Here is a 17,501-nt window from a genome sequence, read left to right as displayed (position 1 = left end):
AAGTTAGGACAAACATGTGGAGGGTAAGTTCTATTTAAAAAAAAAAAAAAGAAATCATTATAATTTACCTCCTCCATCTCTCTCTCTCTCTCTCTCTCTCTCTCTCTCTCTCTTTCTCTCTCACACACACACACACACAAATCAGATGAATCTACTCAACCTTTTCAAGAGAAATTAGACTATAAAAAGATATAAGGTTCTACTGACCAAACCTCCCTTTCTCTCCCTGCACACACATACACATTTCCACACACACAGACAGATTAAATTGTTAAGAACTCTATCTGACACACACAAAGTATTCTGGAAGCCAAAACTCATGTCTAACAATTTCTGGACATACAGCAAATAAACAAAGAGAAATAAGTAAATAAAACTATACATATGATTAGGATGAATTAATGAAAAGTCATTTCCAACTAACAAAAGTGGAATTTGTATTTTTCAAAATAAAAGCAAGTTTTCCTTAAAACTTTCATGCCCTAACAAGAACTAGAAAGAGGCTTACCAAGTATTATGCAGGAAAAGATTTATAATTATGTTAGAATGTTTTTCATTAGGATATGTTATATTAAATATTGTTCTTATAATACTTTAAAATTATTATTTCCGGTAGTTTTAAATATAAACTTTGTAATCCTTTAGATCTTTATATTATTGATATTTTAGCCAATCTTTTGTCTACAAATAATGTCAAAATAAACCTCACTGCAGCTATTACTTTTAAAATGACAAATATTGCTTTTTAAAAAGATCTGAATAGTGATTTTATAGTTAGTTAAATTTCAGAATGTTTTTACATGTAGACATAAATTTTATGGGAATTATATTTTACTGGAATGAAATCATATTGTCATCAGAGTTGATCTTTTTTCTAAAAGTTTTTCAGTTCACATAGAAACACTCCAAACACAGAAGCCATAACCACTTAGAACTTGGGAGATATTTATCAGTTAGAATGTGTCAGAAATGGAAGTTCATTTTAACAGAGATACACCAGACTGGTTTTAGAGAAGTTTTTCCAGTCAACAGTGCCAGAAACCTGTGAACTCAAGCATTCCCAAGATAACTTTGACACTATACATTTTAAGAGGCAGCATTTTTCAAATTCCAAGGAAGTAGTTCTTCCATCTGATTTCATGCGCATGTCCTAATTACCATACTGATGTCTCCAGGCAACTGTGACCCCAGGTTATAGCTAACTAAGGATTCATACCAAGCACCTGAATGACCCATCATTAGCCAAGGAGTTGAAAAGTAATAACTTTCCTTGGACGGAATTAGTTTTACTTGGAAGTGAGGATTTATTATTTCTTTTTACCTGGTTCAATATAAGTGATAGTGTATTTAATCTCAACTTCCCTGGTTTGCCAGACACGAAGTTTGCAGACTTACTGTTCAATCCTTGTGCTTTGATTTTATTATTATACCATTTATTTTCTGTTTCAATGAATGGCAAAATTATTTTCTTTGATGAGGAGCTAGAGAATTAAAGTATTAATGCTTTGAGAAAATGATTTGAATTTCTGACTGATCTTTATAAAACTGATAAATCTTTCAACCAGGATACATTGATGGTAGAAATACAAATTATTAAATTATGTAGCCTTTTGAAATGCAGTAAAGAATTAATTAAAACTCCTGGAATGTTATATCATTTCTGGGGCCTTATCCCAAAGACAAAGGCATTACTACAAAAGATTCATGTAAAGGAAAGTATATAGGAACTACATTTATAGAGTAAAAACAACAAAAACCTAGACACAAAAAATAAATGTCATCATTAAGTAAATGGTTTAAATAAATGTGCATCCATCCCATAATACACTATGTAGTTATTCAAAAGAGTAAGCTGTCTACAAATTCCAGCAAAATAAGGAACTTGCCAGCAAAACAAAAAGAAATCTCCAGGTGCCAAAGCAAAGAGGGAGCTGAAAACAGAGCAGTGGGAACTGCTGAAGCTGACAATGGGTAGCAGTTTAGGGTTTAACAACCCCACAGGACCACGGGACATGAGAGCAGACCTCGGGCCTACATAAAGTAGGTGATTGGAATTTAGCACTCTGCAGATTGCTGGACCCTGGAGAGCTACAAGTCCAGTGAAAGAAAAACACAGTACTCAACTCACTGACCCAGAGAAAAGACAAGAAAGGTTTGATAGGTACTTTTGATGCCCTGTCCATGTTTCTAGAATACCTAAGACTTTAATAAAATGTAATTATCTGAGGAACTAGTGTGAATTTTTGGCTTGGTGCATAAAGAGAGCAAGGTTGAAGTGTAGGAGAGAATGTCCCTAAGAAGTGCACCCAATCTATGATGGGTAGGGAGTGATTATATAAACATCTCACCATCCTCCATCTCCAACAGGACGGTGCTCCAGTTGCCCACAGCAACAACCAGGTTCTGTATACTAAAAGTGAGCATGTGGTAACTGGAAATAAAAACACAATACCGCTTACAATTGTCAATCAACCTTTGTTGGTTTTCTTTCTTTCTCTGTCTCATTTTCCAACTGGTATTATTTGGAATAACTTCTCAAATAAAACACTTGCATTTGAATCTTTACGTTATGGTCTCCTTCTGAAGAACCCAAACTATGAGAGGTTAGGTCTGTCCAAGATGTGAAAAAATTCTTCTGTGAGGAATTACAGGTATTTGAAGTCAAAATCTATAATACACAGGTGGCACAGAGAAATATTAAGCCAATAAATTATTTCAAAAATTTGGAAAAGGCAAGTAATATACCTAAGGAGACTGACAAAAACAAATTCAAAACTATTCCAGAAGAATGCTCCCCCAAAACTCGTCACTTTACTTTCTTTAGGAAGAACATGTCCTGTGCTTAAAATGTGTTCATAAAATGGAACTACTAAAATGCACAAAGAAAAAATCCACCATGAGTTGGAGTCAGAAGACAGAATAAACATGAATTAGTGCTCTCCAAACACTGTAATAAAAATAATTTGAATGAATCCATAAAATATTTTTTAAATTATTAAAGTTTTTTTTTAATTATAGAAACAAGAAGAAAAAAACATCATCATCATCATAGGATGATGACAGTAGCTAACTTTTCTCAATGTTTATGTGATATGGTTAATCACTTGTGGACCAAAATAATGTGCAATTATAGGTGACCTGATAACTGGGTTGTGTTTACTATTAATTTTTGGTGCTGACAGAGAAACTGGTTTTCTCAAATAATAAGTGTATATATCACCACCTTTTTCAACATAATACTGGAAGTTCTAGCCACTGCAATAAAGAAAAAAAAATTAAAGATATATCGATTAGAAAGAGATAAAATTGTCCCTACTTGTAGGTATCATGATTGTCTACACAGAAAAATCCCAAGAAATCTACTAAAAGTCTCATAGATAAGTGAGTTCAGCAAGTTTGCAGGATACAAGAAAAACATGCAAAAATTCAAATCCTTTTTATACACTAATGTAAAGTGAATTATGTTGAATGCAAAATATTTAATCCCAGAAGTTACATACCATAGAATTCCATTTATAAAACTATCTCAAAATATTTTAGGAATGGAGAACGGACAAGTAATTGACAGGAGTTGGGGATGGCAGGGTAAGAAGGTTGTGGGAGAGAGATGGATATGAGCAGGGAAATTAAAAAATAAGATAATGACTACTCAAAAAAATATACAGAAATATGTGAACTGAAACATAATCCATTAAAAATATATTTTATACACTAAAAAGACATTAAAAAGACATCTCTCACTTTTTTGTAATTTCTGTATTCTAGTTTGTAATAATATGAACCAGACAACTTCTCAGGAAGGGTCTACAATTTCTGTAACAAAATAAATCAAAATAAATAGAACCACAAGATATCATAGTGATAAAGAACGTGATATGTGGAACAGCAACTAGGGTTAAATTTGGTCTTTGCTACTTCTTGGCTGCATTATCTTAAGAGAGTTATTTAGCCTCTCTAATCTTCAATTTTCCAATCAGAAAATGGGGATAATTATAGTATCTAATTCACTGGATGTTGTGAGGATCAAATGAAAGAATACATGTAAGACACTTGGTACAGAGTTGGTACATAGCACAAGTTCATTAAACTTAGATATGGTTTATATTTATATTTGTTATGGTGTCTGTTCCGGTGGCAGTACAGGTTGTATGTGGATTCTGAATTGCTGTTTAAGAGGGCTCTCTTTCTCTGTCTTTTACACACACATACACACACTATTCAATAGAGAAAGACTAGGTAACTGTGACAAGAAAATACATTGAATTTTTTTAGAACTTCTGCACTCTGATTAAATCCATAGCAGGAGTTATTTATTTATTTATTTATTTAGAAGGACTAATTTACACATCAAAAATCAAGAATGAAATGCCACATATTTCTGAAGTATTATAGTGGTGTTTCTTGAATATCTTGTATATCAACACTTCGCATCCACTTTTATTTAATGTTTGCAACAACACTATGAGGAAGGTATTGTTATCATCACTTCACTGATGAGGAAACTGAGGTTTAGAAAGATAAAGCAACTTGCCCAAGATCAGAGAGCTAAAACCTAAAAGTAAAAATTTAAACACACATCCATCTGGCCCTAAAGCCCATGTTCTTAATTATTCTATAAAACTAAATATCAAATAAAACAATATACAAATGTTTGTAAATACTTTACCTCTCTTGTCTGTGAGGCAGGTTCCCTCATACAAGCAGTATTTCACAAGACAACAGATGTACTCCCAAATTTCACAACTTGACTTACTATAAAATGAATCCTCTGGTAAATGCCACAGAATGTATTTATTTGCATACACATGGGTGTATCCTTTTGTACTGAAGATTTTATTTGCCCTATAAATTTAGATTTTTACATATTATGCTTGCTCAAAATATACTACCTTAAGAATGTTCACTGGGTTCTCATAAATGTATCAGATTGATCTAAGGCCTCAAACCCTAATAGGAAGTAGAGCAATATACTAAAACTTATACATGGTTTTGATTCTTAATGTTGTCATTTTAATGATAACTTTCCTTGTGCTAGACACACATGTCACGTCTCATTTTACCTTTACGCAACCCTTTAAGAAAAGTACTTTTGTTGTTCCTATTTATAGGTGGGAAAATATGATGAATCAAGAAGTCGTGAACTTTGCCCAAGGTCACAAAATCTCAGTGTTCATATTCTAGAGTCAAGCCAAGTTGTATCACTCCTCAGCAGGGTTTGGTTTATAATCACTTATGATTTCCTGACTCCTCCCCTCTCCTCAGAAATTTGTGTCATCTGAGTTTCAGTTTGCTTATCTATTTTAAAGTAATACTTTCCCTAAAAGATGTTTCTGAGAATTAAGAGATATTGCATGTAAATCGCCTTAGAAAGAAATGTAGACTCTTCCCACCTCCCATCACTGCATAATTGCCAAAAAGTGTCCATCGATAGAGAAATATGAACCAGTGAATTGATTCTGAATATATGAAAATAAAAATATAAATAATACGTATTCCTCCTGGGGCTGTTAGAAGGAAAGCCAGAATGGTCTCCCTGGCGTGCACAGCACTACCTCTTTCTTTCTTAGCCCATTCCTACTCCCAGAGTCAGAACTTATGCCAGATATCTTTCAATGTGAGCATCTCTGTTCACTCTTCCATCGGTCCCCACAAAGCAGTATATGAGCTTGCTATTATCTTAGTTAACCCTCTGAACATTAAGAAAATTCCAAAGGAGATTTCATTGGCATTCCTTTTTATGCCAGGAAGTACTCGCTCTTCTGTCAGAACTCTACCTTCTGGCAATAAATGCTGTCATGAATCTGTATACCTTACTCTAATAAATATGCCCCAATCTTTGCACACAAGGAATAATCTGGTAAGTCTGGTTCCTAACAGGAGGCCTAATTAACATGGGATATACAATTTTGCAACAACTCATCAAGGAGGACTGTAGCGTTGGCCCTGCAATGATACCACAGAACACTGATTAACATAGAGAAATGTAAATTATTGTCCACATGTAGTATATGTTAAGGATGACAGTGAACAGATTTTTTTCCTCTTCCTTCAGAAATGATCATTTGGTTTCTCACTGCTTCACAAAGAGCCAAAGCCCTTATATCAAAATTCTCTATACAGTGCCAATCTTCTCTATGTGACAGCTCTGGCTATGACCTTGGAGAACTATTTCCAGCTGGTGACAGGGTTTTGTTGTTGTTGTTGTTGTTGTTTTTAAACTATAGAGCCCTGCCAATATAAACACATCTTGGGTTCTAAATAGAAAGCCAATTTAAAAGTGTGTAAATAAATTTTAAAATTTTTAAATTCAAAATTTTAAAACCTAGTACCACTTATCTCATTAACTGGCATTATTTTATACACGTTTACATACATTCATTCAGGACCAAGAGCAGAATATTATTCAACAAATTTTAAAGCAATAAATGAATATGTCAAACCTAAGTCCATTCACTAGCTACTGGCCACTGAAAGTAAACATTAAGGAAATGTGTTTATGGACACTTCAGTTATAAATTTAATACTGTACTAACTTCTGGATTAAGATTTAATTGAAACCTCAATTAAGACTGAGTTATACTAGTGTTGATGGTTTAGAAACTAAACAATAAAGTAGAATGTACCAATTTGCTGATTATTAATTCACATTAGACATAAGATAGCTTGTTAAACTGCCTTGGACATATTATTTTTGACTCAGAAATAAAAATGAGTGCATGAGAACATGATTTAAAAATTTGTAGAGTCCAAGTTTTAATTTTCTGCCTTAAGCCAAGAATGAAATCAAAATTCACAGATAATACATTTTCATCAGTTTTTAATTATTTTTAGTTATCATTATCAGGGATAATAGTTATTATTTTTAACTACTGAAGATTTTTTATGTTTTCATGAGTTCTTAATCTATATAAAATATAAACATTTAAATTTAGAACATAACGATGATTATAACTATTCAGAAATTCAATACATAGGCTATTTTAATGCCTTTGGAAAATAGGAAATAATTTATCAGTTTTCTAAATGGACTTCATTTACTTAATTTTCTTTGAGCATCTATATATATATATGCCAGGTACTGTTCTAGATTGTATGAATTTAGTATTGAACAAGAAAAAGTTTGTCTCTAGGGAGTTTATGTTCTACTGACTAGGAGAAGAAAAGGCAATCATTACAAGCAAAATTTACCTGTGTTTTCATTCATAATGGTTATTTCTTCTTTATATGTTCATATTCTTTATTCTTGTTTTACAAATTGAAATGGCAGTATAAATCAGAAATCATAATGTCAAATTATAATGAACAGAAATAGATTTTGATTTAATTTTCCCTTGATTAGAACTGATCACTAGTTTAAGATGACATTGTGTTTCGTGTCACTGGTAATGGTGGCTTATGTTTAGTTGTGAACCTTAACATTAATAATAATTGCCAAACTTGATTGATATCTAATTCAGCTGTGTTACATTAACAATCTATTTTGGACAGCATGGTATTTAATCATGTGCGATTATTTTAAATAGATAAGCATTAAATGAAAAAAAAAGATTGCTATAAAATACAGTCACATGAGAATTAATAACAGATTTTGTGTGAGTTCATTACAATTTGACATTTGTTTTGATTGACTAAAGAGTCAAGAGTAATTTGTTCCCTGAATAGTTTGGCTTATCTTAGCTGTTTTGTTTTTACAATATCATCATCCAATTCAATGTTTATTTATGTTTGGTCAAATAAATAAAGACTATTATAGGCCCTATATTCAAAAAATCCACACCATTACCTTTCCAACCCTTTCCTGATGATTTCAACAGAGTAAAATTTGCTAAAATGGCTAAATCCACCTGTATAGGAAAAATAAAGTAATATATCACAGAAGTCCTTCAATATAAAAATATCCATAGTTCATTTACCCCTGTCTTCCTCCTTTTACACTACAATAATGAGTCTTGTTGAATCAGAATCTCATATTTTTATCTAACCCACTTCATCGCTCAAGATTTAAAACAATAGGTACCATTATTAATTAAAAATCAAGGAGGTAATATTTGATTCAAATATTTCTCCAACCATGCGTTTTATGAAAAATGCTTGGAAGAGACAGGGAATACCATCCTAAAACAGCACAATTTAAAACTGGGAATTTTTTTAAGTCTGTCCATTATACCCTTGGCCTATGTGCCACTGTTTGTGGCTGAAAGCAACAAATTCAGAACACTTGAGAGTAGCAAATGAAAAGATATAAACATCTAATCTCTAGGGAAGAAAGCGGAAAGAAAAAGTGTTAGTACCCAGAACATTTATCATCATTTGATTCAGTGAACATTTAGTGTCTCAAATTGTCAGCAATTTTTCACAAGAAGCAACAGCTGAAAAAGGCCAAAACCCATTTGATTTGGACCTTTAAATTTCATCTCAAGATCAGCTCTGTAGAGTGGTTGCCAGCATCATTTCTTAAAAATAAGCTGTGCTTAATTCACTTTGGCTTCAAATGTAAATACTTTTATGGGATTTTAAAATTATAATCTTTCATAAGATCTACAGAAGTAGACCAAATATATTATGTCACAAATATAATAATCAGCAGAAAAACATTAAAAGCTTTGAAATAAGTTTGTAAATCCTCTCAGAGCACAAGAATCTGAAAGAAAACAAGGGAATCATGGGGAAATACCAGTGAGAAGGATTGTGAAAAGCATGACTTGGCTCCCAATGACTTTAGGTTATAATTGTAAGTGTCACTAAAAACAGAAAGAAAAGGATAAGATCAATAGCTTAGTTACATGGATTACTCAGAAATTTTAATAAATAAATTATATCTCCATTTCTTTAGAAACCTGAAAACAAATAAGAAAACTAGTCTGCTAAAGCATGAGTTTATCCATTTTGGATCAGTTTGGAGTTCTAGAGACTTTAGAAAATCTTTCTTCATTGCACCATTAGGCAATGACTAACATACTAGAAGACTACACAAGTTAATCATCATTGTCTGTAAAATCTTAAAGAGGTATATAAATAATACTCTCCTCTCAAATTGAAACAACTGATTTTAAATGCCTCTAATGACTCTGTGTTTAACTAAAGAAAAATCAACTGCTAGATTTAACATTTTATTATAGTGGAAATCAGAAATTGTATCTTTCTAGACTTAGTTCTTGTAAAACAAGAACTAAAGTTGTAAAACAACAGTAACACAATTTTTCCTATATGTCAATGATTCTGATTGTTTCCTTTTCTCTTTGCTTAAGAGAACAATAGTGACTAACACAAAACCCAATGTCTTTATTTTATACATGGCAATAGCATATATTTTATGCAGATGTGAAGCATGTGACTTCACATAATTGAGTTTTAAGTGGAAAGTAGGTTACTCAGACAAATTCTCTCCTTTCTACAATTGTGAGTTCCAATCTCCATGAGAAGCCACAAAACTGTATTTTCTACCAGTGATATTCAGGGGGAAACTACTTATCCTGTAGGAAGATCTAAGAATGTCCTGCACTGTAAAAAAGGTAAGGCTTAAAAAATAAATAAATTCGTTCCACATAGCTGTATCACAAAGTGTGAGACCAAGCCTCTCCAGATTTACAACTAAAATAGACATCAAGCAACATATCATATAAGATATTGGTTTCCAAATATACTTACAACATATTCTTTAAGTCTAGATGTATTTCTTTCAATTTTAGTCAGCAAAATATGACTTACACTTCAACCAGCTGAAAAGTCATGTCCTCTATCAAAGACAAATAGATAAAGCAGAACTCCCAGATCTTCCTGCAGATGCATTTTCCTTCAGAAAACCATTTTAGTAGATTCAGGTTAGGTCAAGGGTTTTTTTTTTCCTCCCAAACTCTGAGAATAAAGGAGATGATCTAGTGAGAGCTTTGGCAGATTCCAAGGCTCTATTCAAAAATAAAAAATTGGATGTTGTCGTCAAGCAGATCCTATTCCAATAAGTCATTCTACTGATTTTGAAAACAAGACAGGTACTAGATAACACAGATTTTTTTGTTGTTGCAAATAACAGGCATCCATCTTGAATAAGCTTAAGCAGAAAGTATATTAATAACCATAAAAATACTAGTTGCCTCAGAGAATTCAAGCTGAAGTGTGAGACAAGCCTCTGCAAGGTAGAACTCAGGACTCAGCACATCACTGCAACTATCCCTGCTCTTCTATATACACCTGCCTAGGCATCTGCTCCAGTCCTTTCCCCACGCCCCCTTCCAAAACCATTTATCTCTTCTTCAAGAACCTCCCTGGCAACCAATCTTGGATCAATCCCATCTCCAGACTTAAATGGGGTTAATCAATCTCTTTTTCAGAATTTGGGAGCTAAGATTACACATGTAACATGTAAACTATGGGAGATTTAAACTGCTGTCATTCTCGTTGATAGGCTACTCTGACACCTATCTTAGATGGCCCTTCTCCCACATGTGAAATGGCCAATTACTACCCCTTCTGTGTAACTCAGCCAATTCTATTTAAAAATTCGATTTAAAATAAGATTTGCATAAAGTGGTAGATGTCTCCTTAACCTTGATGGACCTACAGATCTAGATTTTGAAAGAAACAGAGAAGTAAAAAGTATTTCCATAATCCTTAATTGTTACAGGTATTTCTTCTGCCCAACCCTACAGGGAAACATAAAACTACAGAAGTAACATGGCAGAAGATCCAAAAAACAAAACCAAAAACTAAAAAACTCATAGATACAGACAACAGAATGATGGTTACCAGAGGGAAGACGGGTAGAGAGAGGACGCAGAGGCTAAAGGGGGTCGCATACAAGGTGACAGAGGAGACTAGACTTTGGGTAGTAACCACACAATAGAGTATAGAGATGATGTATTATAAAGTTGTACACCTTTAAAATTTTAAAGAAATTTTAAAGAATGTATTTGCTAAGCATTTTCCTAAACTATAGACTGGTAACTTGGGACAACATGGAAAGACAAAGAGGTGGTTGAAGAAATAAATAAAAGCGTATTTAACATGAAATAAAATTTTCTGGTACAATTTCAATATGAAATTGTAATTAACTTTAGAAATGAATGCTATTTTTAATGTGTAAATATGTACATACTAACTTGAAAAATGTGCTTAAATTTTTAATTAGGAGTCAAGCTTTGTCAATTTGGATAGTCAGTTCATATCTGGTTTTTATAAAAGCTCAATAAATAAGCATATCATAGAATCAAATTCCTTGAAATAATAACAAAATACATACAAATTTAAATTTAGTTCTATAGGTTTCTATTCAGAATTTTCTAAGTTTTCTAAGTTTATCAATTAAAAGAATCACTGAGATAATCTCATAAATATATTCATTATCATTTAGAAAATTCATGTTTATGGGTACCAAATGTGCATGCTATTCACATTCTAATTTTGATTTAATTAAAGCTCAGAAAAATTTTAAAATTATACAATAAATGTGCTGAAAATTCATCAACTAGAAAACCTGAAACATAATATTGCCAATTTTGGAAGATTCCTCTAGGAAGGCATTGTGGTTAATGAATTAAGGGAAGAATTTTTAAAGCATTAAACCATTTTAAACATTCATAAGACTTTGATGAGATTTTGATAAATGCAATATTATGCTAACCAAACTGAAATTTTATTCAGGAGGCAAAAATAAATTAATATCTATGAAGTCGGTTAAAAATATTCAGCAAAATATTGGAGTTATGAAGTCTCTTAAGCAGCCTCTTAAAAACATGAGTATGAGATTAAAATTTTTGTTTTGCAAATATGAAAAACTTAGGAAGAATTTTTCATGATAACTATTTAAACCAAATGAAACAGAAATCTTAGCATCTAGACAAAATCACATCTAGTTTCCTCATGTGATAATATATATCAATGTCACTGGGATGTTGTAAGACTCAAATGACATAATGTTTTGAAAAGCATATGATTATTTTCTCCTGTGTGAGCCAGTGTGTTGCTCTCTATATCTTGGCTGTTGCAGAGTCTATGTGGCATGGCCATTAAATCCCATTTCCTTTTCCTCCCGGGCCTACAGCTAGACTACATCCCCCAGCCTGTCCCTGTGTTTGCATTCCAAAAATGCCAATTCTATGCTTGAGCTTTGCAAATTGATGGATTATAAGAAAGCTCATTGCATACCTTTTAAATTCTCCAAGTTTTTAATTAAGTAAAAACTGAACTGTGAATAGTAAGCAAATATTACACTCATAAGCATGAATTTCCTAAATGGCAATAATGGATATTTTATACAGATTATTTCAGTGATACTCTTAATTAATAAACTTGGAAATTTCTGAGTTCCTGTGGAAGTAAATTTGTTCTTTATCTCTTCAATGAAATTTGAGCATAAGTAATATATGCAACTTCCAGGCCACACTTACGAAACTCCTGCATGACCTCCCATAGTCAATCATATGCAGATGACCCAGTGCAGGACTCCACAGCCCTGGAGGACGGTGCAGCCATTAAATAAAAGGAATATAGTCCCTAAATGACTATGTGAAGGAAAATCCATTACAGACCTGTACTATAAGGTCCAGTAAGAAATAAAACTGCATTGTGTTAAACCATTGAGTTTGGAAGTTGTTTCTAATAGCAGTTAGCCTATACTAATTTAAGAGTAACATTTCTGTTTAATGTATCACTAACTCTAAAGAATAATGAACTAGAGATTTTAAGCAAAGAAATCCAAACTCATTACCATTAATGGGAATTAAGTATACAAATAGGCTCAAAAGTATCACTGTCATATACTGACTTGTTTTTGTAATAATGTGATTTAACAAACTGTAATAGAATAAGGAAAAAGGAAAATGAAAAGGAAAAGGAAAGGAAAAGGAAAGGAAAGGAAAGGAAAGGAAAGGAAAGGAAAGGAAAGGAAAAGGAAAAGGAAAAGGAAAAGGAAAAGGAAAAGGAAAGGAAAGGAAAGGAAAGAAAAAAAAAGAAAAGAAAAGAAAAGAAAAACCTGGCCTAAAGATAATTGCTACTACACTGTCTTTTCCCATTTTTTTTCTTAACCTCCACTAAATTTATTTTCTGTTGCAGGTATCTAACATTAACAACTTTTAAATTGAATATAATGTACGAGCATATAAGAAAAAATTGAAATGGGCTGTTTGTAATATAATAGAGATAATTCAAAAGCAATTCTGCTATACCTGGTTTTACACATTTTGTTCATATACATATCTTTTGTAAAGCATTTCACTAAAAGTTTTACTATTATATACGTTAGAGTTCCCCTTGTGGTTGTTCTTGTCCTTGTTCTTGTTTTCTTAACTTCCAGGCTTGACTTAGGGTATCAGTAACCAATCCAAAGTATAATTATATACTTCCTTATAATACGTCATTCATATTTTATAATTTAATATGGTCTCGAATAGTCTTACTGTAGCTTTGGCTTCTTATAGCACTTAAAGCTTGCTATTTTAAACAATTGGATTCTATGGCCATTGTACCCTGAACAAGCTGGATCTCATCTGATCTCATAAGCTAAGCAGGGTTGAGCCTGGTCAGTACCTGGATGGGAGACCACCTAGGAATATCAGATGCTGTGGGGCATAAAAAATAAAAAAAAATAAGGGATTATAAACTGACAAGGTCCTTGCAATCTATGAGGTCAACCAAGGGTTGCCTCGCTTAAAAATAATAATAATAATAAATAAATAATAATAATAATAAAAATAAACATTTGGAGTGATTTTAAACTATAACTTAATGAAATTTATCTTTAAGTCATGATTTCTCATTTATAATGGGCATGAATAAAAAATAAACTGCTCCTTCATCTGTCATCAGCACTAACCCTGCTTCTGATTAGCACATGGATAGCCAGAGTGCCAAGACAGGAAAAAAACAATGAAATTTTAAAAAAGGATAAAAGGAGGATGCAAATCTATTTGGTAACTAACTTCTCTGGGTAAAAAAACACAATGTACAAAAGGATTCTCAAAGTTCCTTGCTTTATATAATCACTCTATGAAAACATTTCAAATGCCATAACAGCAGCATCCTGTCTCAGCCTGGAACTGTCACATACAATTGAGGTCTCTTCCAATAATGTTATTACCAGTAATATGAGATAAGGAAATCTGCCCAGCCATGCCAAATCTGCCTTGGATCAAGTTGAGTGGCAGTAACTCCTTATGATATGGAAAAGATTGGAAAAGGCTTTAACTTTCTTAATTGGATTAAATCCAAAGGGGAAAAAGGTGTTTATCTTGTCTACCTTGCTTGTCTAAGCTACTCAAGCTATCACTGTCGTCAGCACTCAAGCTCTTTCCCCAGCCCCACACAGTCAGTAGCTATTCCCTGCTTGTGTATATTTGTGCCACCTTCTTGCTTAGAAACATTTTTCAGAAAACTCTTACCAGTGTCAGAGGCTTGCCAACTGCTAAATGCTTACTATTCAGTTTTTCATTACATTCATCTACAAGGCACAAATGAAATGAGAACAGGCTCATTTACTCTCATAATTATTTTAAGTATCAATCCCCACACTCCTACCGCAAACTTCTTTACCAGCTAATAGTGAATGTCTTTAGGTTTTGATCCTTACACATTATTTTTATAAATGTACTACACTGGTAAGGTATATGATCACTCAAAAATTTTCCTCATACCTACCCCACCAGAATATGTTTCATACCTCCACATGAAACTATTAAACTAATAAATATTAAACACTGATGAGGAAAATGAAAGATCTAAATAAATGAAGAGATTTGCCATGTCCATGAATTAAAAGACTCAATATTTTCAGAGATCCATTATAATTAAAATATTTTCTTTAAAATTTACCATCAGGAAAATGGGAAGGTGAGCTTCAGACTAAGAAGAAATATCCTCGACATATATATTTAACAAAGACTTGTATACAGTATATATCAAGAGCTCAATAATGAGATGAAAAACAACTTAATAATAGGGTACAACACTTAACAAATACTTCACAAACATATATTAAAAAGCACAAGATATGGCTCATATCCCCTCTAGAATAGCTGGATTTAAAAATACTAATGAGGAGGGAGAGGTCAAGATGGTAGAGTAGGAGTATCCTGAGCTCACTTCCTCTCACAAAAACACCAAAACTACAACTAAATATGAGCAACCATCACTAAAAATGACCATAAGACTAGCTGAATAGATTTAACAGCAACAGGGATAAAAAGAAAAAGCCACATCAAGATGTATAGGAGGGGTAGAGTCATGGTCAGGACTCACACCCCTGGTATGGTGATGTACAAGCAGAAGGGATTATCAAAACTGCAGTGGTTCCCCCTGAGGAGGAAGAAGTCCAAGCATGAGGTAGATACCTGCGCCAGGAAGAGGAGTCCCTATAACATCTGACTTTGAAAATCAATGAGGCTCAATAAGGGCTGTAGGAAACTGAGACTCCTCTCTTAGACGGTTCACACACGAACTCACTTGCTCCAAGTTCCAGCACAGAAGCACTAGTTTGAAAAGTACCTGGATCATATGTGAAGGAATTACATTTACTAACTTAAGGAAAGTACAAGAGAGACAAGGATCAGTGGAAACTTTCTCTAGGAACAGAAACTCTAGCAGGTGTCATGATTTTGTTGTTTCTTTTATTTTACTCTTTCCACCTAACTGACCCAACATAGGAAGGTACCAATGACACTCTCCATTAACTTGGCTAATATCCTTCACCCCAAAGTGGCATTCCCAGGAGATCCTACCACAGCCAACTTGTCTGCCCTAGCCAGAAACCCTCCCAAGTGGCTCCAGACCCCACACACAGCATTGATACTCCCAGTGGGTGACCTCAGGCAGCACCAGAGCTCCCAATGCAATTCCCACTCCAGAGGGCCAGCATATATATACCACACCATTCAAACCACTTATTGTAGCCGTTTGGCCTGAGTGGCAACTTGCATACCAGCAAAGCCTGAAGCAATCGCGGCCTAACTACAATAGGAGGGCACACACAACTCACACAGGGAGTTTTAGGAGGACACACCCCTAAAACACCTGGCTCTGGTGGCCAGTGGGGATTGTGCCACTTGGTCCCACAGAACACCTTCGAAATAAGGCCGCTCTTTCAAAATATATAAGGAACCCATACAACTTAACACCAGAAACACAAACAGTCCAATTAAAAAATGTGCAGACGACTTGAGTAGTTATTTTTCCAAAGATGATATACAGACGACCAATAGACCTGAAAAAAATGCTCAACATCACTAATCATCAGGCAAATACAAATTAAAGCCATGAGATATCACCTCACATCTTTCAGAATGACTATCATCAATAAATCAACAAATAACAAGTGTTGGCGAATATGCGGAGAAAAGGGAACCCTTATGCACTGTTGGTAAGATTGTAAAATGGTGCATTCACTAAGGAAAACAACATGGAGGTGCCTCAAAAGAATGTAAAACAGAACTACCATGTGACCCAGCAATTCCACCTCTGGGCATATATCCAACGGAAATGAAAACACTAATTTGAAAAGACATATGCACCTCTATATTTACTGCATCTTTATTTGAAATATCCAAAATATGGAAGCAACATAAGTATTCATCAATAGATAAGTGGATAAAGATGGTATGTGTGTGTGTGTGTGTATCTGTACACAATGAAACACTACTCAGCCATAAAAAGAATGCAATTTTGCCATTTGCGACAACATGGATGGACCTAGAGGGTATTATGCTAAGTGAAATAAGTCACACAAAAACAAATACTGTATATTTTCACTTAAAAGTGGAACCTAAAAGACAGAACAAATGAACCAACAAAACAAAACAGAAATAGACTCACAGATACAGAAAAGGATAGTTGCCAGGGAAAAGAACAGTAGGGAAATAGTGAGAAAAAAAAAAAAAAAGGTGAAGAGGATCAAGCAGAAGTTGCTTTCATGGACCTTAGAAGCAAATAACAGCTAGATTAAAAATTATAGATATAATCAAGTACTATTTTGAAGTTGGTATAACATAAATATTGTACATGTTTGCAACACATTTATATCATCTAAATCCTTAATAAAAGTTATCGCTTACTATGAAAAAGGAAATAATGTTAGTAATTTTATTCCCATGATAACATCAACGGACAAAAATAAACTTATAAAAAATAAAAGCCAGAGCAACTAGTAACTCTGGAACTTTATTTAAAATATTATATGTAACCACATTTGACAATTCCAAATTATGCTATCTGATGGAGAAGAAGAATGAATATTTTGACATCTCAAAACATGTTAACTGAAACTAAAAACCTGCCCCCATGTCATAAATTGGTAAAGATATAAAATTTCCATGAGATATTATTGTCAAAAGTCAGTCTTTTTATATGTATGTATGTGACTATGTGTGAATTATTTCAGAATGCTTCTACAAACAAAGGAGAAATTTTAACCCAAAATAAATTATGGTAGAAAAATCACTTAACAGACCCTATTTGCATACTTCATAATTCATTATCTGTTGGACTTTATATGAAGTCAATGCATCCCAGTGATGTGA

General features: G+C 33.3%; 1 pseudogene; it reads left to right on the top strand.

Annotated features, from left to right (window-relative positions):
• The first annotated feature begins 13,443 nt into the window (after nt 1–13,443).
• Nucleotides 13,444–13,562, top strand: LOC118604115 (annotated as a pseudogene).
• The last annotated feature ends 3,939 nt before the right edge of the window (nt 13,563–17,501 follow it).

This window comes from Rousettus aegyptiacus, unplaced genomic scaffold (genome assembly GCF_014176215.1).
Source record: "Rousettus aegyptiacus isolate mRouAeg1 unplaced genomic scaffold, mRouAeg1.p scaffold_m13_p_6, whole genome shotgun sequence".
Lineage (NCBI taxonomy): Eukaryota > Metazoa > Chordata > Mammalia > Chiroptera > Pteropodidae > Rousettus > Rousettus aegyptiacus.
This window is presented reverse-complemented; position numbering and strand designations above follow the sequence as displayed.